We start from the raw sequence: 21,414 nt of genomic DNA, 5'->3' as shown, positions 1-21,414 counted from the left end.
TTGAGACCATGACTAAGACCCCAGTCGCTGGTCTGCATAAGACCCTCCTGGAGTATACTGACATCATTTGGGGAATCAGTAATTGCACCCATTTTGCAGTCGATCGCAAACTTGGTCAGCCACAACCCCTTAGTTTTGACCTGAACTTCTGAGAAGTATATAGTAAGTAGTATGGGGCTTAAACTGGGTAATAGACAAACTCAGCTTCACATGAATGGGAATCCTGTTCCATTGGAGGAGCAGTCTCTAGGGGGCACATTTCTCTCTCCACCGTGCTCTGTTTAAGTCACAGGCAAAATTCATGTCTCTAGACCTTGTATTTCTGATACTGTTTGACTTACGAATATGTAAGAGAGTCGTAAGAGTGGGGTTTGTGGATGCCTTGTAAGCCAGGCATGGAGTACTCCTCAGCAGTCTATAAAAGACTGAGTAAAGGGAAAAGGTTTTAAGGCAGTCTGCATAAGGCAAGTTTGTTACACCTTGTATTCCTTTTTGTGAGTAACCTCTGAGGTCATTCTAATCACTACATATGCCTGGTCAGGTACATACCAAAAAAGCATTGTACTCTATAATTGGCCTGATACTACCAGAGTACAGTGGGACAAAAGCATTGTACTCTATAATTGGCCTGATACTACCAGAGTACAGTGGGACAAATATAATTGGCCTGATACTACCAGAGTACAGTGGGACAAAAGCATTGTACTCCATAATTGGCCTGATACTGCCAGAGTACAGTGGGACAAAAGCATTGTACTCCATAATTGGCCTGATACTGCCAGAGTGCAGTGGGACCTAGATGCCATGTCCTTATTTATAAGTTGCACAACATAAAATTATTTCTTCACCAGTATGTTCATGTGGTGGTCAAAGATAAGGCTACTGTCTGCGTGCCCAGATCCCTGACCACTGGCTTGACTCTTGGGGGCATACTATCAACATGGTAATTGGCTGTGATAGTTGACATCACAAAGGGTTATGCATTTCTTAGCACTGAGTTTAAGACCATGGCTTTGGCACCATTTGTTAGTCAGAGATAGACCTCCTTGAAGAATACTAGTATTTGCAGGGGAGTCTGTGATAACCCATAGCTTGCAATCATCTGCAGACTTAGGCAGACATAAACCCATCAACATTTGCTTCCATTTCAGAGAAGTAGATGCCGAAAAGAAGTGGGCCCGATACAGAACCCTGGGGGACTCTGCTAGTGACTGTCCTCTTGGAGGAGGTGGCCTTATCTATTTTGACCTCCTGGGTGATATCATTGAGCCAGTTTGATATCCAGCACGTGATGAAAGAGTTTATATCTAAATTAGTGAGCTTGTTTATAATGGCTGAGTGAGGTATTGTATCTGAAGCCTTGGCCAGGTCGAGGTAAGCTCTGTGCATAGTCTTGCCTTCATCCAGTGCTTTGGTAACCTTCACAAAAATGTCCGTCAGATTTAATAGGCGTGACTTTCCTTTAACAAAGCCAAACTGTAATGGGTCCAGCATTTGCCGGTAACTATATCCTCAATTATGTCCATTATGATTTTTTTCCATAGCCTTACATAAGAGGCTGGTAAGACATTTGGGCCTGTAGTTACTCAGATCAGTGGTTGGGCCTTCTTTGTGCAGAGGAATGACTGTAGTCATCTTCCATTCATTGGGCACAAAATCTGACTGAAAGCTCCAGTTGAAAAGTGATTCATTTGGACCAGATAGGTTAGGTTTCATGCTATTTATAAAACATCCCAGGATGTTGTTAGGGTCCATTGATGTAGTGCTTTTGGCCTTAAAAAGTGGATTATTGATCTGTTCCCTAGTAATGATTTGGGGGGTTGTGGTATGTGGTGTGATGCCCCTGCACTGGCCCAGTAATCAAGGAGCCTTAATCCTCATCACTAGCACCAGTGAGGGATGTACACAATGGGAGGATGACAAGTACACACAGTAAAGTACAATTTCCCTTAAGAGCACACTGAGATCACAGTCAGTCTGGGGCTGGTTTCTGCCTCTTTCTCCAGATCCCCAATAAGACTCCCCACTGGCACAGCTATAGAGTTGAGTCCTTAGCCAGGGTTCCAAGCCAAGTTCTCCAAGCACTCTCTGTCCAACCAATGCTTCGTGTCCTTGCCCAAGTAGCTGACACACACACACACACACACACACACACACACACACACACACACACACACACACACACACACACACACACAAACACTCTTTGCAATTTTATTTATACACAAACACACACCTGGAAAAGGCTAGCACAGGTTTACCAGCTATGCCCCTTCTGTCCAGACCATAAGATAGTTAGCACTGCCACCAGAACCCCTTATCAGCTACTTTAAGGCCCTTCCCAAAGGGTGACTAATCTTACTGTGTAATGTTACTATTATCCAAATGGTAAGTGTGACCAATACTTTCAAGGCTATTTACGAGTGACCTGTACAGTGTCACCAAATATATATGCAAGTACACTAAGAGCTTAAATATCTCTAAACATACCAGACACAATTAAAAGGTCTAAATATATTTAATAGTAAATAATAAAAGAACACGACAATACTCAATAACTCGGCACATTTACTACAAAGTTCAGATCACAGGAAATATTTTAAAACAACATTGCAGGACAGTCTCAAATAAATACAGAAGACATCTAAACTAATATTTACTATATTCCTATCTGTATATAAAAGATACTCTTCCCTAAATAACTTAGTTATAGAACAAGGCAAATGCAGATGAGAAGTGCTGAATGGATGTTTCTAGATCCAAGACAAGATACCAAATGCACAGACTTGCGCTCTGAGATGGTTCTTAAATTAATAATACACATTACTGATGGCTAGCCAGGATCACATCACTTTTTATCACCTCCCTTCAGTTCCCAGGCTAACAGAAACTTAGAATTTAGCACCTCTGTGTTAAGAGGTACATATCTCTCAGAAGTTTGCCTAGAACTGGAAGTTGTAAAACAGTTAACACTTTTGCATTTGAAACCTAGTAATTATTTCTGTTTCAAGACAATAGGAAAACCTCCAACTCTAGACATTGTGTCTGCTCTGAGCTGAAATAGATAGAATCGTGAAACAATTTCCACTTATTTTCTTCAGGTTTTGCAACTTAACTCTGTATGTTCCAACTTCTACCATTAAAACACACATCTGCACAGGTATATAGTTTATGCACATTTCTGCTCTTTTCCAGCAGGGTACAGTGTGGTTACATTCTTGAAGCTCAGTACATAGCATACAGTTCAACACACACTTCTGCACCAGTAGTTTAAGCCATAACCCACTCCTGGGTGTGAGTAATGCTGGATTTACCCACGGTTGGTGTGGTTTGGTCACGAGGGCAAAGGAGTTTAACATAGCGAGACAGATTTAAAAAAGGCAACGGAGATCTTGCGCTCTCTGTTGCTGTAAAAAAAAAAAAAAAAAAATGTATACTAATGTAAAAAGTCCGGGCGACCGGACCTTTTTCCATTAGTGTAAGTCTGATTTACAACGTGCACGCTGACCAATCAGCGTGCACGTTTTGGAATATTAATGGGGTGTTGTTGTATAATATACACAACATATAGTTCTCTTACATTTTTAAGATAAGCCTATGGGTCATATTAATATTCACAAATGACATACGATTATTTACAAAATTCCAGCCAGCTGGGCTGGCAGAGTCACATTGTTATATAAATCATATTAATATTTTCAAGTGACATATAATTGTTTACAAAATTCCAGCTAGCTGGGCTGGCAGCATTTCGGTTTGTCACATGTGATATTTCCTTTGAAGTATCAGGGGAGTGAGGGGAGAAATTTGAGCTGAACCTGTCAGCCAAGTGTTTGGCAATGGTCTCCAGTTCAGTGAGGTTGATGCCATTTACAATAAGTTTTGAGCATTGTTGTGCAATTCTCCTGTGGTTGCAGACATAGCTGTAGAAAGCTTTGCTTGTCCTTTTCCTAAGAAGCTATTTTTTCTTCACATTTACCTTTGAAGTATTAATTAACCCTCTTAGCTGCCTAATTAGATTGGTCAGAGGGTTTTTTAGTATGTATGGCACTGTTTCTCCTGTGCTTGGCCAATATTTTTTTCTTTTGTTGTATAACCAATTGATATTGCGTTTCTAGCCGGGTGGCTTACCTTTTCAGTTTCTCTTATTCTTAATAGGAGTGGGCACAGCTTGCTCTATACAGCTATCATTATGGCTGTATAGAGATTTTGTAAATTGTTCAGCATATGCTATGGTGCTTACTGGGTTTGGAGGTGCTTGGAATATAGCCAAGATGTTGCTTAGCAGAGAGAAACTAGTTCAAAAAGGTTTTTGATTTATTTTTATTTCAAGTAATATTGCCTGATCAGATTTGATGAGTGAAGACATTAAATTGGGTGAGGAACATTGACCCCATCATATTTGTGAGTACAAGATCAAGGATGTTTGTACCCCTGGTAGGTGAATGGACCCAACTGTTCCAGGATGTTGGTATTAAAGTTTAGGAATTGCTGGGCTTGTGCATTAGAGGTGGTGTAGGATTCCCAGTCTATAGAGGGGTAGTTGAGATCTCCCATGAATATTGCATTGGGTTGAACAATGAGGGACTGTAGTACATTGTGATAAGTATGGGTTTCCTGGGACATTGAGAGGGACCTATAGGTTGCAAGGATATGGTGCAACATCCTGTTTATGGTGTGTTGCAGATGTACAAGTTCCACTTGTCTAGATGTGAGGTTGTTTTTAATATAGACTGAGACTTCTCCACCATTAGTTCCCTCCTGTAACTAGCTGGTCTAAAGGTGTGAAAGGCATTATAACCTTGCATTGCTCGGGTACTGTCCATGACTTTATATCATGTCTCTTACTAGACAGGTGTATGCAATCTTCAGGGAGAGGAAGGCTTGCAGGGAGTGGAGTTTCTTGTTAAGACTTCTAGCATTCAGCAGTACTACCTTCAGATATTCCTTCAGGTTCAGTTAAGTTGGTAGGTTTTATCAGTTTAGCATTGCCTAAGAAAGGCACTATGGGGGTGGAAAAGGTCTTTGCTCATATCAGAAAAGCCTAGAGGGGATAAATGCAGACCATCTCTGGCAAAGCAGTGTGATATGTCAACCATGTGCTCCCAGGCCATCAAATATAGTACCTCCCTGGATTGACACCAGAAGCTAAGTCAGTTGTTAAAATCTGTCATTTTCTGTTGGTAACATGGCGTCTTCCTTGGAGAAGGTGGTATGCTGCTCAGTGCTAGGCTCGTACCTGCTTGCAACACATAATCAGCGAGCTCGATCAAGTCTCACTTCATATAGTTAAGGAAGGTACATCATTTGGAGTTTAAAGACATATACACAATCTTAACGTAATGTAGGTGTCACTTTATTCAGGTCTTAATTATGAAATGTCTAGAAAATGGTGCATTAGTTACTTGTACATAAAGGTTTGTATATTATTCCTGCTGTCATATTTCTTAGAAACATTTTCAAGGAACTATACTTGGATGCTCATGCATAAAATTCACTTAAGATTTATTTTCATTCTTAAGGTCTTAAACGCAGTCAAGTGTTGATGTTAACCTAACTGTATTGACACAGTGACTATAGGGAGGCTGATGGCATCATCTCAGTGATGCAGAAGTTCAACTTTCTAGAGAAATGTTTATGACTTTAGCTTGTAATGTATACAAACGCAGTACAAATATGTTATGGACATACACTGTATTTCTCACTCTCAACAGAAGTTTTATGATCAGCCCTACAGGAAACTGACTATAATTATAACATGCCAAATTGTCTCTATAAAGTACCTATAAAACCTGATATTGTACCTGTCTATAAAAGGTCACATATCAACCTTTAACAGTTTCTACTAGACCTTTTATGAAGTTATACTTGGAAATTTCAGTACAAAATGCAGCTAATGCTGTCACTATACCCTTAAAAAAATAAATGCAGCTCAGTGCTGAAGCTGGCATGGCCACATTGCCATGGCACTACAAAGAATTTTGGAGGTGGGATCTTTCCTGTGAAAAAAATCATAATTTTGGAGAAATTTGTATGCTGTTTTGCATTTGATATAATTCCAAATCTGCGCATATATTCTGTCAAGGTGTGCAGCATCCCTCCCTGAGTAGAAAAAAGACCCACCACTAATGAAAACTAATTTTAGTAAAAGTATATTATGCTACACTGTAAAATGCATATAAAATCCTAACGTTGGTACCAAAATATAAAAGGCCTTATTTCAGTTCTTTGAAAGTGAACATGTTAATGCACCTTTTAGAGCATTATATGTGCACACGTGGTTAGAAAATGCACCTAATATTCCAATTCTACCCTTAGGAACATAAAAGCAGCTTACTGCTGAAATTGCCTTGCTTATACTGCCATGTTCAGTACAGGAGTTTTGAGGACAGAATCTTTCCAGTTAGAAAAATGTGTTTTTTGTTATGGAAAAAAATGTATTCTGTTTGGTAATATATTTGGTATAATGACCGCTCTTTACAAATACATTGTGGACAATGTGTATAGCATTATCCTCTCTACATATCCACCCTTAGTGGAAAATAAGTGCAATGTACTGTGACAGACTGTAGCATTTAAATGAGTATACATGCCTAGCTATAGGAAGTAATACCTCAATTTTTTGCAGTTCTTTCAGAGAAGTGTATATGAAAACGTCTCAACAGATAGTACTAAAGGTTTCAATTCTTCCCTTAGGGAATTAGATGCAGGTGAGAGTTGAATCTGGCCCACTGATGTTGCAGTGGTCAGTGTACCACATTTTCTGGCCTTTTTTCTAGTAATGTACTAGTCACTTACCTTGGAGGAATGTTATTTTTCTTTCTTTGGTAATGCCAATGTTTAGTACATTTGTACTCTGGATATCTGTTGCATTCCTTCTGCCTTTTATATATGTCCTGTACCTGTTTCTTGTCGAAGACAAATGCAATTCATCTTGTCTGCCTAAGACAATCCAGAGACCTGTGGTTTTGTTCATTATATTATAGGGATAACTCCAAAAAGTTTGTCATGCTCTAGCAACATTTTTAGCCATGAGCTGGTTAATCCATTAGAAACTGCATTTTTATTGCCATTTGAAATCTAGAGGTACTGCAACAGCTGCAGCCTGAATTCCGTCATGCAACTTCACAATTGCCAGTAATGCTTCCTTTCTGTTTGAGCATTTTAGATGCTTTAAACGTTCATTTTAGTAATACATGGTGTTTTAATTTTTGATTATTTTCATATTGATCACTTCTGCAGTAGCCTTGACTATATAGGGTTATATCCTGACAGGACGCAACAGCTGGCCAGCTTCCAAAGCATCGGGGTGCCTCCATGCACCAAAACTGTCAAGCAGGTCAAGCTGAGCTGACTAAAAGACAAGTTTAGGAATGAAGCCCTTCAGAGTTTACTGACACTGAAAATATGGTCCTCTGAGGCTTTTGAGGATGGATGATCAGCTTGTGCTTTTCTTTGCTAGGCAGATATGTTCCTTTTGGAGGGAAAAACCTTCCTGTTACTTTAAAGCTAGGAGTGTCATTTAATGGTCTGTTTCGAGACTGTAACATTCTTTTAAATGGAGCACTTTTCTTTCTGTCAGTTTTAAAAGTAGAGTGTACTAAATGAAGACTTGTGTTATGTGGATAAATTGTTTATTTTTCCTTTATGGGGCTGCAGTAGTGTGTTTTAAAGTGCTTTTTACCATCTCTTTTTCTGACAAAGAAGCAACTATTGTAGACTGGTAGTTTTACTGGCATTTACTGGTTATTTTCTATGTTCAAGCTGAAAATGGTGCTTCTTTCCCAGGGAACAGTCTGCCAGTACCATGGTTGGTTGTTCTTCCACCCACAAAAAAGAAAAAGGTAAGCAAGAAATTTGCTTCAGCTGCAGATAAGTGACTGCTATTGCCATTTGTAGTATCTCAGACTACTCTTCTTCCCCTCTGGTTTAGCACTAACAACCGTTATGTACCGGGGGTCAGCCATGTCTTCTGCAGCTGTTGGAGTTCCCTGAGTGGGCAAGGGAGAGCCACTCTTGTTGGTTCTTGGAGAGGGAACAAGGGAAGATTCACTGTTATGTCAGAATGCTGTGCCCGTCCCTGAGGAAGCAGCTGCTGCCATTAGTAACACAAATGCCATTTTCCTGTCAAAAAGAAACAAACCAAGCATGTATCTACTCCTCAACTTTCTTTGGGTAAGAGTAGTTTACTGGGACTGGCTCAGGGTTTAATTCAGGCTGTTGGTTCTTCTTGTAAAGTAGGTTCTGGTAAAAGAAAGAGCGATTCTTCTTTTCCTGAAGAGATTCAAGGTTCTGAATCTGATCAGGAAGATGTGGTTCTGTCCTCAGATCTGTGACTCAGACTGTGAGGAGAGCTCAGTTTCTTATTCTTCGTGTGTGGGGGGGGGTCCCCCTCTCTGTGAAACTGATAGAATGCCCCACTGCCAGCCACCTGGCGGTGTAAACCTTGGCTCTAGAAGATTGTCACTGTTCAGTTAACACACTGACCCCATGTGCAAAAAATGGGAAAAGGAGTTGAGGATTGAAGAAGTATGGAGAACACTGAGGTGTCTCATTCTTTAGAAAATACTATAGTTCTTGCAGAAGGATTTTCCAGAAACTAAAGCCATTTCTCCTGTCTGCTATAAAGAATGTGCCTCTTGCTGCCCGCAATTTTCCAGATAAGGAAAGGCAGATAGGATGTATAAAGTTCCTCAGTCTTTTAATTTTTTTACACACTATTCCCAGACTTGACCCAGCAGCTGTAGCTTTAGTTGATTAGACTGCTGCTAAGCACTTAGTTAATTCAAGTGCTACTCTTTCTTTTAATGATGGGAAAAATGTTGATAGGTATTGGGAAAAGTATATACTTCTACTACTTTGATTTTCAGAATTTTGAATTGTCAGACTCCTATGTTAAAGTTTGTTCTGATAAACTGTGAAAGTATGAGGAATGTTTTATCTACAGTTTCTTCTTGTGAAGAAATATCTACTTTAAATAACTTCTTCTATTGCACAGGTTACTCACTCCTCCTCCTTTGCAGAGTGTGTATGATCCTTTTGATACTTCAAGGGCTATGTCCACTGGTACTATTTTAAGGAAGTTTGCTTAGCTGAATTCTCAGAACCTCCTGGATGATGCAAAAATGATATTTTACATGTTTCCTTGGACAGAGATTTAATATTTGGTCCCTCTGCTGCAGAGGTGATCAAATAATGTGACAAAATGGGTAAGCTGATACAGGAACTCTCCAAGAATTTTACAGTGCTCCTTTTCCAAATTGTTCTAAGGATTTTCTTTCTAGTCATCCAATTTTGGCCAAAAAAAACCCACAGAATAAATGGCCTCAATAGAATTCAGGTAAACAGGCTTTTAAGAAGAAATGAAAAGGGGATTCAAAAAGTCTCAAACCTCCCAAACCAAGAACAGTTCAAGTTTGAATGACTAGTCCAGACCTTGTGACCCCCTCCCACCATGACCCCTTCTTCTCTTCCAGAAAATCTGAATCTCCATTGTTCTGTTTAGAACAGATTGTTTCACCCAAAAGGATTCTGAAAGTCATTCATCAAGGTTATAGATGGCAGTGGGAGGAAATTCCTCCTTTCCAAGGGGTCATTCCAGGTCTTGTAGATCAGGCGCTCTTGTTTCCACATATTCATCACACACTATCCCACACTTTGATTAGAACGAACTCCTCTGTTCCAGGTTGGAAAGGGGGTTTTATTAAGGATGTTCCTAGTACCAAAGAAAGCAAATGCTTGGAGACCAGTTTCTTTCTGAAACCTATTTGTGATGGTGCCCAAATTCAAATTGCTGTCACTTCACGACTTGTTACCTCCTGTTTCTCCAAGTATTTTGGGAATACTAGACTTAAAAGATGATTATCACATTCCTATTCATCCAGCCTTCAGACCTTTCTTAAGATTTTTTGTGTATGCATCACATTGCCTGTTCTCTGCCTTGTCCTTTGGACTATCCACTGCACAAGTGTTCCAAAAGTATCTAACTCCAATTGTAGCTCATTGCACTTACCCACATTTAGACAACTTGCTTATCTTTACAGAGTCTTTTTCAAGGTATTGGGAGTCTCTAGATTGGGTGAGAGATCTTTTGGACAAACTGGGATTCCAAGAGAACATCAAAAATCTTCTTTGATTCCCAGGATTGTGTTCCTGGGATGTCAACTAGAAACCTCTGTTCTAAGAGCTTTTATTCCACAGGAAAAAATAGATACTAAATCTATTTCTAAAAATTTCCACTCAGACTTTGGTCACTGCAAAGGAGTACATCAGGGTTTTGGATCTCCTAGCATCTGTGATTCTCATGATACTCCAGGCAAGAATCAACATGAGAAAGATACAGTGTTATCTGAAATCTCTTTGGTCCCAGCGTCAGCACCCCTTATATTTTCATTAATCCACAGCAGAGCTTTGTCGGAAGAAGAATCTTTTGGTGGAGACAACAAATTTCATTAAATCCAGGTCTACCCTTCTACCTCCCTGCGTCTGTCACCAGACATGCTTCAAATTTTGGGGGGCAGTTTCAGGAGGGATAAAAAGTGCAGGGAGTGTGGGTCACCAAGAGCAGATGCAAGCACATAAATATTAAGGAGATGCTTGCCCTGATCAATGCACTTAACTCTCTGAACTATTTGGCCCCTGGGCCTCTTAAAGTGGTTACAGACAATACCACAGTTGTGGTACATCAACAAGCAAGGGTTAACTAGGTCGTGCTCCCTTTGCAGACTAGTCATGTTAGCTTGGGATATAGTTTAATTCACAGTATCATTCTACAGGCATGCTACATTCTGTCAAAGAAAAATCATGTGGCAGACAAGCTGAATAGGACCAGGGCAGACCCATACAAATGTAAACTAGATGAAGAGATTTTATTATTTATTTTATTTTACATTTGTTGACCGGGATTGTCCGCCTGAGCTGAAAAGCCCTTTTTCAGCAGAGGCCCAGGGAGAAAAGCTCCAACATATTATACAATTTTCATTATAAATTAGCATTAAAGAGCAATGTTACAGGATTGTTAAAAGGTATTAAGTAGCAATACAATGTTGTACAATGTCAGAATTCAGGAGTATAGCGTAACTATTTCAAGATGTATAAAAATAAATATGTCATTAAGATGTTTTTGGAGTAAATGCTTAAAAAAAAAACAGTTTTATCATGATGTAGTTGCATGAAGGCAAGACAATTACAATAGAATGTTTCTTTGAGGTAATCTGCTTAATAGATTTTAGAAGACCGTAGAAAGAGTAGTCAAGGAAGATTAGACAGAGCTAGTGAGAGGAGTGAGTTAAGGGCAGAAAGTAATTTAAGGTATGAGGAGTAGGGGATGTTGAGGGAGAGTGCAGTGGCAGGACCAGTGACTTTTAAAGTGCTCTTTGGTGGCTGTCTTAAATTGTTTAGGATGTGTAAGGCTCCTGATTTCTAGTGGGAGCCTATTCCATGCAATAGTAGGATGATAGCTGTACATGTTGCGTCCAAATTTAGACTTGGGTTTGTAGATTTGTAGTAGGTCTTGGTTAGAGTTTAGGAGAAGTCTTGAGGGAGAATAATGGGAGATGAGAGGGGATAGTGCTGGGCAGTAGGAAGGCTGGTATAGGATAGACTGGATGATCTGGAGCTGAGAGAGAAGCTGGAGGGGTAATTCAAGCCAGTTTAGGTGTTTCAGAGAGAGAGGATGATGAGATTTGTAGGTTTGTTGGGCAGCAAATCTAGCTACCTTGTTGTAGGTATATTTGAGTGTGGTCAGGAGTGCTGAGTTAAGATTTGTGAGAATTTGAAAATTGTACATTAGATTGGGTAGAAGGTAGGTAAGAGAGAGAGAGAGTAATCTTGGCTTCAGAGGTAAGGAATTTCTTGTTACGGTAAAGGAGCCCTAGTTTTGAATGTGTCTTTTTGATAATTAACATGCAAGTCAAATTTAAGCTGATCGATGGTTATGCCTAAGAGCTTAGTACTGGATTCTACCTGAATAGGAGTGTTATTAAGGGACTTTATGGAGAAAGGAGGGTTTAATATTCATGAACTTCTTAGGTAGGAAGAGTAACAGCTTTGTTTTTTTAGGGTTAAGGATGAGCTGGTTGTTCCAGCTCTTCTAGATTTGATCAAATCTGTGAGGGCTTCCTCAAGGAGACCTGCTGCCCACTCTCAGAACAATCAACTGGCAACATTCTGTTCCAGGACTCTAGGTATGAAGGCCTGGAAGATCATTGCCTTTTCTTTGAACAGGAATGTTCCTGTGCCTTTCCACCCTTTCTACTAATATCCAGCATACTTTTGAATATTCAGAAGGAATCCCCAAGATTATTTTGGTGACTCCCTTCTGGCTCAGGCAAGTGAGGTTCTCTCTTCTTTTAGAAATAGGGGTAATACCCACAATCTTCCTCATAGATTAGATCTACTCACTCAAGATTGGGGTGTTTGATGCACCCTGACATCAATCATCTTCAGTTGGCTATCTGGATGATAAGGTCTTCATTCCTTTTAGACACCTGTTTTCTGAGGACATGCAACAGGTAGTAATGAAGGTAAGAAAGCCTACTACTAGAAAATCATACATTAGTAAATGGAAAAGGTTTTCTAGTTGGTACCAGCAACTTAACCAGCACCTGTTCAGGCCTAGTTGTTTGGATGTCCTTCAAGGATGCATCTGCAGTCCTAACATATGGGTTGTCCTGCCTCAGGCAGCCCTTCGGTCGGCCGGATTCCAAAGTCTGGGTCTGGCCTCGGCTGATGTCGCACTTCACCCGACATCAAAGCTGCTGTGGTATAAAGGCATCAGCCAACACCATTTTTCTCAGTCTTTCTTGCCATGCGGTGCCCGAAGCAGAAGCTGTTCGCAAGTGCCGGTCGGTCAGATCCAGAGTTTTCTACTACCGAAGACTTCTAAAAAGCTAAGTACCCCGTTGGGGACTCTTTCTTGCCTCAGCCGATGTCAGACAAAGTAAATAATTGTTTAACTTGTGGGAAACAAATACCTCATAAGGATTTCCACTCTTACTGTCTTCCTTGTTTAGGCCCGGACCACGACGTATCAGCTTGTTTAGCCTGTGCTTCCTTCAACCGACGAACGCTTAGATGTCGGTCGGAGTTTGCAGAGGAGTTTTTTGGTCCCGCTTTTGCATACAAAATGCCGTCGGAGACTCCGACTACACAATTAGCTAAAAAGCGCAAGGAAAAGGACAGACACTCGCTGTCCACGGTTTCGGCTGAAACCACGGTTAGGCCAACCGCGAGTGTCTCGGTTTCGGCTGAAACAGAGTCCTCTGTTCTTACTTCGGCCGAAAGCATGCCTCCGATAGCCGAGGCCTCACAGAGCATGGCTGAATCTGCTACTGAAATTACCCCTACAGAAGCAGGCACCCAGGATTTGTCAGATACTATTCCTTTAGACATATCTACCCCTGCACGTGGGGCTGCTAGACCCCCTGCATCTATGTCTATCAAGGCTTTCTCCAGGGCTAAAGCAGCTAAATCTTCTAAGGCCTTACCTGCTAAAACTCCCTCACACAGGCCTACCTCTAGTTCCCAAATGCTCAGCCTGGCTGAGGATCTCATTTCTTTGATCAGGGGATCCCAACCTCACCCAGACAGGGCCTCTCAACCCCCTCCAGATAAGAGGCCTAGGACTGAACCCCCGGAACCTGTTTCTACAGACTATTCCTCGGATGACTCGGATATTTCAGACCCTCAGGAAGGCCCATATTCTCCTTATGAGGATTCTGATGCAGAAGACTCCATTTCTTCTGCTTCTCCTCCTGAAGAATTTTCTTTTGGGGAAACCTTACATGCTATGAGGGAGCACTTTCAATGGCAGGGCCAGGATTTTTCAGATTCAAGGAAAAGGCTAAGGACTTTTTTACACTTACCACAGCATAGGCCTTTAGCCATTCCTCCAGTACTAACAGTTGTTGATGATGCATATAATGATGCCTGTACTGCCCCTGATTCTCTTCCTCCGGCCCCTGCCAAGCCTGACAGATATTACAGGGTCCCGGACACACACTACCATTTGTATAAGGCTCCTGTTGCAGATCCTGAAACCATTTCACAGGGCCCTAAAGCTGTGGCAGCTGCCTCTGCCAAAAACCCTCTCCCCTCTGAAAAGGGAATCTAGAGCATTAGAGAGATGGGGTAAAAAGGTTTATACTTCTGCTACTCTTTCGGCCAGGGCCTTAAACTGTCAATTTCACATGATTCAGTACCAGGAATTTCACCTTTATGCCAAAAGTGGTCTCCAGAGTATCATTGAACCAAGCGATTCATTTACCTACATTCTTCCCCAACCCACAGAACAGGGGGGAAAGACTGCTACATACCTTGGATGTGCACAGACAATTACGCTACTATCTGGACAGGACTAAGACCAACAGAAAAACTGACGAACTTCTGGTAGCATATGCAACAGGAATGCAAGGAAAAGCAATTTCAAAACAGACAATCTCAAAATGGATAGGAAATTGCATTCGATTTTGCTACTCTTTTCATGGAAAGACAACTCCTGAAAATATCAGACCTCATTCCACAAGAGCTACAGCCACCACTACAGCTTTCCTACGAGGAGTGGCTACCAAAGACATTTTAGAAGCTGCTACTTGGAGCTCCGTGCATACATTTGCCAAGCATTATAACCTTCCTTTATACTCCAGATCCCGAGCAGGTTTTGCAACTGCTGTGTTGCAAGGGATCTTGACTACACCATCTTTATCTTAGTGCCTCCTCCCCCAGTTGGGCTATGGTATTCTACCCATATGTTGGGACTGCAGATGCATCCTTGAAGGACATAGTACAGTTTTGTACCTACCATAAATGTAGATGTCCGATAGGGATGCATCTGCAGTCAGGATTACCCACCCTCCTTCCCCTCTGTGGGATTCCTAGGGTACTTACCCCTCTTTTAGCTAGCCGGGGGAATTTATTATGGTGTATTTGTTTTGTATATATGTATATATATTTTTTGCTCTCTACTGTTTGGAATTATTTGCATTTATCCGAATTTAGCCTTCCTAGAGGGCACCTGGCATCTGGGGCAAGAAACTCTGAGAAAAATGGCGTCGGCTGATGCCTTTATACCACAGCAGCTATGACGTCGGGTGAAGTGCGACAATCAGCCGAGGCCAGACCCAGACTTTGGAATCCGGCCGACCGAAGGGCTGCCTGAGGCAGGACAACCCATATATTAGGACTGCAGATGCATACCTATCTGACATCTACATTTATGGTAGGTACAAAACTGTACTTTTTACAATATTTGTGAGAGTTACTGTGCTATAGCTTTCCTTATTCCTCTACCAAGATACATTTATCTGGCTATTTCAATATGTCTGCCCATGAGTCGTCCTCTTTCAATGCAGTCTCATGTCAAATCATTTGTTGACCGGGATTGTCCGCCTGAGCTGAAAAGCCCTTTTTCAGCAGAGGCCCAGGGAGAAAAGCTCCAACATATTATACAATTTTCATTATAAATTAGCATTAAAGAGCAATGTTACAGGATTGTTAAAAGGTATTAAGTAGCAATACAATGTTGTACAATGTCAGAATTCAGGAGTATACCGTAACTATTTCAAGATGTATAAAAATAAATATGCCATTAAGATGTTTTTGGGGTAAATGGTAAAAAAAAAAAAAACAAGTTTTATCATGATGTAGTTGCATGAAGGCAAGACAATTACAATAGAATGTTTCTTTGAGGTAATTTGCTTAATAGATTTTAGAAGACCGTAGAAAGAGTAGTCAAGGAAGATTAGACAGAGCTAGTGAGAGGAGTGAGTTAAGGGCAGAAAGTAAATTAAGGTATGAGAAGTAGGGGATGTTGAGGGAGAGTGCAGTGGCAGGACCAGTGACTTTTAAAGTGCTCTTTGGTGGCTGTCTTAAATTGTTTAGGATGTGTAAGGCTCCTGATTTCTAGTGGGAGCCTATTCCATGCAATAGTAGGATGATAGCTGTACATGTTGCGTCCAAATTTAGACTTGGGTTTGTAGATTTGTAGTAGGTCTTGGTTAGAGTTTAGGAGATGTCTTGAGGGAGAATAATGGGAAATGAGAGGGGATAGTGCTGGGCAGTAGGAAGGCTGGTATAGGATAGACTGGATGATCTGGAGCTGAGAGAGAAGCTGGTGGGGTAATTCAAGCCAGTTTAGGTGTTTCAGAGAGAGAGGATGAAGAGAGAGAGGATGATGAGATTTGTAGGTTTGTTGGGCAGCAAATCTAGCTACCTTGTTGTAGGTATATTTGAGTGTGGTCAGGAGTGCTGAGTTAAGATTTGTGAGAATTTGAAAATTGTACATTAGATTGGGTAGAAGGTAGGTAAGAGTGCAAGAGTAATCTTGGCTTCAGAGGTAAGGAATTTCTTGTTACGGTAAAGGAGCTCTAGTTTTGAATATGTCTTTTTGATAATTAACATGCAAGTCAAATTTAAGCTGATCGATGGTTATACCTAAGAGCTTAGTACTGGATTCTACCTGAATAGGAGTGTTATTAAGGGACTTTATGGAGAAAGGAGGGTTTAATATTCATGAACTTCTTAGGTAGGAAGAGTAACAGCTTTGTTTTTTTAGGGTTAAGGATGAGCTGGTTGTTCCAGCTCTTCTAGATTTGATCAAATCTGTGAGGGCTTCCTCAAGGAGACCTGCTGCCCACTCTCAGAACAATCAACTGGCAACATTCTGTTCCAGGACTCTAGGTACAAAGGCCTGGAAGATCATTGCCTTTTCTTTGAACAGGAATGTTCCTGTGCCTTTCCACCCTTTCTACTAATATCCAGCATACTTTTGAATATTCAGAAGGAATCCCCAAGATTATTTTGGTGACTCCCTTCCGGCTCAGGCAAGTGAGGTTCTCTCTTCTTTTAAAAATAGGGGTAATTACCACAATCTTCCTCATAGATTAGATCTACTCACTCAAGATTGGGGTGTTTGATGCACCTTGACATCAATCATCTTCAGTTGGCTATCTGGATGATAAGGTCTTCATTCCTTTTAGACACCTGTTTTCTGAGGACATGCAACAGGTAGTAATGAAGGTAAGAAAGCCTACTACTAGAAAATCATACATTAGTAAATGGAAAAGGTTTTCTAGTTGGTACCAGCAACTTAACCAGCACCTGTTCAGGCCTAGTTGTTTGGTTTTACAATATTTGTGAGAGTTACTGTGCTATAGCTTTCCTTATTCCTCTACCAAGATACATTTATCTGGCTATTTCAATATGTCTGCCCATGAGTCATCCTCTTTCAATGCAGTCTCATGTCAAAATGTTCTTAAAGAGATTTTGCATAAGAGGCATCCTCGAAAACTGGTGGCCTGTCCTTGGGATCTTAATTTCATGATAGCGAAGCTAACACTTGTTCCATTTGAACCAGCTAATCTGGTTGATGTGAGGTTGTTAATATGGAAAACAGTTTTACTTATTGCTCTGACCTCTGAAAGAAGGGTATCTAAGTTGCAAGCTCTTGTGATGAGTCAAGCCTGCCTCATTTTCCACAAAGAAAGTGTTTCTTTGAGGACTAATCCTTATTTTATATCTAAAGCGGTATCCAAGTTTTATTTAAGCCAAACTATCATTCTCCCCATTTTCTTTCAAGAACATAAAAATAAGGGTGAAAGCAATAAAGATAAGACAAAATCAGACAGCACTTGGTAGAAGCACTGACTGTACCATGCTTCTTAGCATGGCTGACCTTCCTTTTAGGTTAACTCAAGTTTGTGAGAGTGGCTATCAGTTTGTGACATTTGTTCTTGTTAAACGGGCAAAACTTCAATATAAGATGTACATAGTTTGTTAGTATTAAGTTAATAGGTTTTAGGGGGTATTGGGGTTGTTTGTGGGTTGTTTTTTTTTTGTTTGAGGTCTTTCAGTAAAACAAAAAGTTTTGGAAGATGTGGCATAGGCTCAAGTGGAGATGACAAGAAACAACTGTATAAAAGTTCAACCTGCCAGACAGTGTTTGTATGCATGTGACACAAAAGCTGGAACTAGACATTTAACAAAAACCTGTTGTATGTAAAAGGTTGGAATAATTTTTAATACAGTGATGCTTTCTGTAATGTCTTTAAATGTCATTGGTCTCACAGATAAATATAAAGAGTAGTGAACTATATTACAAATGGTGAGTGCAAATAGGTATGCTACAGAAGACACATTTGGAAAAAACTGTACATGTGAACTTGATAAAGAAAGGTTTTCAGGATGGTTATTCAGCAGAATAACTGGGATAAAAAAAAAAACAGTACTTTATATTAACTGAAGAGGAGTTCCAATAGTGACAGTAGAGAATAAAAAGATAATGGTAGATTTGTAGTATTAAGGAGCTACTGGCAAGGGAGTACTGTCATATATTATATTTCACCTAAAACTGCTATAATGGAGCTTAACAAAATTCTGGGAGAATTAATCCACTTTTAGCAAGGAATAGTATAGGTGGGGACTGGAATTAGATTTGCAGCAATGAGGATATGTCGTGGGGTGGGGCTCAGAAGGGAAAGTATAACAAAGGAGGGTAGACTTTTGAAGTAATTTATGAAAATGTTTCACATGGAAGATGGGACTTCAGTACTAGTTCAGAGTGAACTTGCATATTATTCCCCAAGATACAGAAACTTGGCTAGGCTAAGCAGAATTTACATTTCACAGGAACATGTGCATTTAATTGAAGGTCTTGATACAGAACCCAATATCTATTTTTTGATCATGCACCAATAATAACTAAAATAAAAACACAGGGTAATGAAATAAAAATGAGGCACATGTGCTTTCTCACCTATCTGTTGAAAAAGAGGAATTTAAGGAATGGGTAGTAGAGATTATTCAGGAGCTGTTAGAAAAAGACATTTCTTCTGAAAATATAGCTGGGGAGTGAGAAAATTAAAGTGGAGTTTAAGAATAGGGTGGAAATAAAAGAAAGGGCGATACGGTTAAGTAACAAAAATTATTTAGAGGGACTGAGAAATGTTTAAGTATTGCAGAATAGGGGAATCTCACAGAACAAGAAGAGGAGCAACTGCACAATGCTAAACTAACAAAAAAATAAGGGATTACCTCGATAATATGCATGAGGTTAGAAAGATTGCTGTTAAGCAACTGTTTTTCATAACTCTGGTGATCAAAAACTTTTAGCACAACGACTCAGGCAACATAAAGTAGAAAGTGCTGACACCAAGCTTAGGGAGCCTATGACAAAGAAGGTAAAGAGATCCTGTTGCAGTATTAGAAATATTTCAGAAATTATATGAAAGCCTGTATAAAGCAGAGGAACATGGAAATCAAGAAAAGTTACAAATGGAAATATTATTTATGGAAGAATTAAATATTCCAAGGTTAGCGGTAGATGAGGCTCAATTACTAACAGGATGGGCAGAGAGGAGATAAAAATTGTGATGTATAACCAATCCACATGAATGTCCCCAGGAGTAGATGGTATTTCTCTGGAAGTTTGGAAGCTAGGAGGGAAAAACTGATAAAGATCTGGAAGGTTTTGTTTAACAGCATTTTAAGAGGAGAAGTTCCAGCATCCTGGAAGAAGGCAGTGTTAATGGTAATAAAGAGGGTAAAGATCTACTGGATCCAGCTTCATACAGGCCTATTTCAATACCAAACCATGATTATAAAGTGTTTGTCTAGAATGGTGAAAAGAATGGAAAAAATAATACCAAAATTGATATGGATCAGTGTTTTGTGGACGGGAGACAAACATTTGACAATGTTAATAGAACATTGATGATCCAGAGGGAAGCAGAATGGAAGAAAATGCCACTGTTATTGGTGGGTCTTGATGCAGCAAAAGCATTTGACAGAATAGACTAGGATTTAATGAGCAGAGCAATGGAAGTATTTGCTTTCTTTTGATACAATTATAATGTTGATTAGAAGTATATGTGAAGGATCGGAGGCAAAAATTAAAGTGGGTGGGGTCCTCTCTGATAAGTTTTGTTTTCTTTGCCAGTGGTTGTAAATATAATGCAAATAAGGGACTCAGAAATTCAATAGTATGATTGGTATGGTAGTCAGGAAAAGCTGGCTCTATTTGCAGATTATATTATTTTATACATGGCAAAACCAGAAAGGGACATTAGTGTTGTGGAACATTTTAAGACCGTTAATGAAGATAAAACAAAGGCAATAGCAGTAAATTATGTACCCAGACACGAATTGGTCCAACAATATCCATATTTATTGGGACATGATAAATGAAGTATTTAGGCATATGGATTAGAAATTATTCTGTTGTGCCAGCTAAGGATATGTGGAAAGAGACTAAACAGAAGATAATACAAAACTGAGAAACTGGAAGCTTTGTTGTGTGGATACTAAGATTAAAATGTTTAGTCACTTTAGTCTTATACACAGGTCAGGCATATTTTTATCAATTTCAGGAGAAGCTGTGGATAGCAATTAAAAAAGACTTGAAGGATGATATCTGAGAAGGGAAGACAGCAAGGGTCAAGTGGGATAAGATGTCTGATTCTTCCAATAGAACAAGGCAGACTAGGATTACCCAATTTGAGGGGGTATTTTAGAGCAACACAGTTAAGGCTCTTATACATAGCACAAGCAGAAAACTATAATTCAAAGTGGAAAGGAATGATGATATGGGGGGAAGGTGAAGAAATAAGGAGAGATTGGGATTTTGGATGCAGACTCTTAAGGAGAACAACAAAAATTCATACAGAGTATTATTTTCATAAAATAGCAGGGAGAATTCTAAGAACTAAACCAGCATGAGAATGGAGAAAAGAGATTTTGATGATAGGGGTGACTGTTGGTAGGGATACAGACAATAGGCAAGAGGGACTGGAATTTATTGGAGAAAACTGGCAAAGGAACCCAAAGTACTGGGAGCAAATAACTAGAAAGGGAAAGGTAATAGAATGGGAAGAGGCCAAGAATTTGTTTAGATTGCATGTTAGAGATTGCCTTCCCTATCAAGGATTGAGATCAGAGTATAGGCAAAGAGAAATAGGGGGTCCTAAATTAAAGACCAGCACTGGTAGAGTTTTTAATAGAGTCTAGAACAGAAGCTTCCTTTAAAAAAGGAACAATTAGTAGAGCATGTAAAATATTGCATAATAATTATAAGAATCACCTTATAATAACCAATGAAAGTGAGTGTTCCCACACTACAACCCATGTTTGCTGTTTTTACTTTAAATTATAAGAATCAATCAGAGGAGCTTAGAAAATATTGGGAAGAGAGATTGGATAAGTAATTCACAAAAACACATTGAGGGAGTATATGTATATATCCCAAATGTGCAACAAAGTCTAGAAGATCTAGGATCTTTGCCTGGAAGTGTTTGCATTGGTGTTTTTATACCCCAGTTAGACACCAAAAAATGTTTCCTCTGGTGGCTAGCAAATGTTACAGGTGTCATGGACAGGAAAGCGGTAGCTGGGAACATATTTTTTGCGAGTGTAATTAGCTGG

This window comes from Protopterus annectens, chromosome 1.part0 (genome assembly GCF_019279795.1).
Source record: "Protopterus annectens isolate FY-2018-M chromosome 1.part0, PAN1.0, whole genome shotgun sequence".
Lineage (NCBI taxonomy): Eukaryota > Metazoa > Chordata > Ceratodontiformes > Protopteridae > Protopterus > Protopterus annectens.
The sequence above is the reverse complement of the archived record's forward strand: the minus strand, read 5'-3'. Positions refer to the sequence as shown.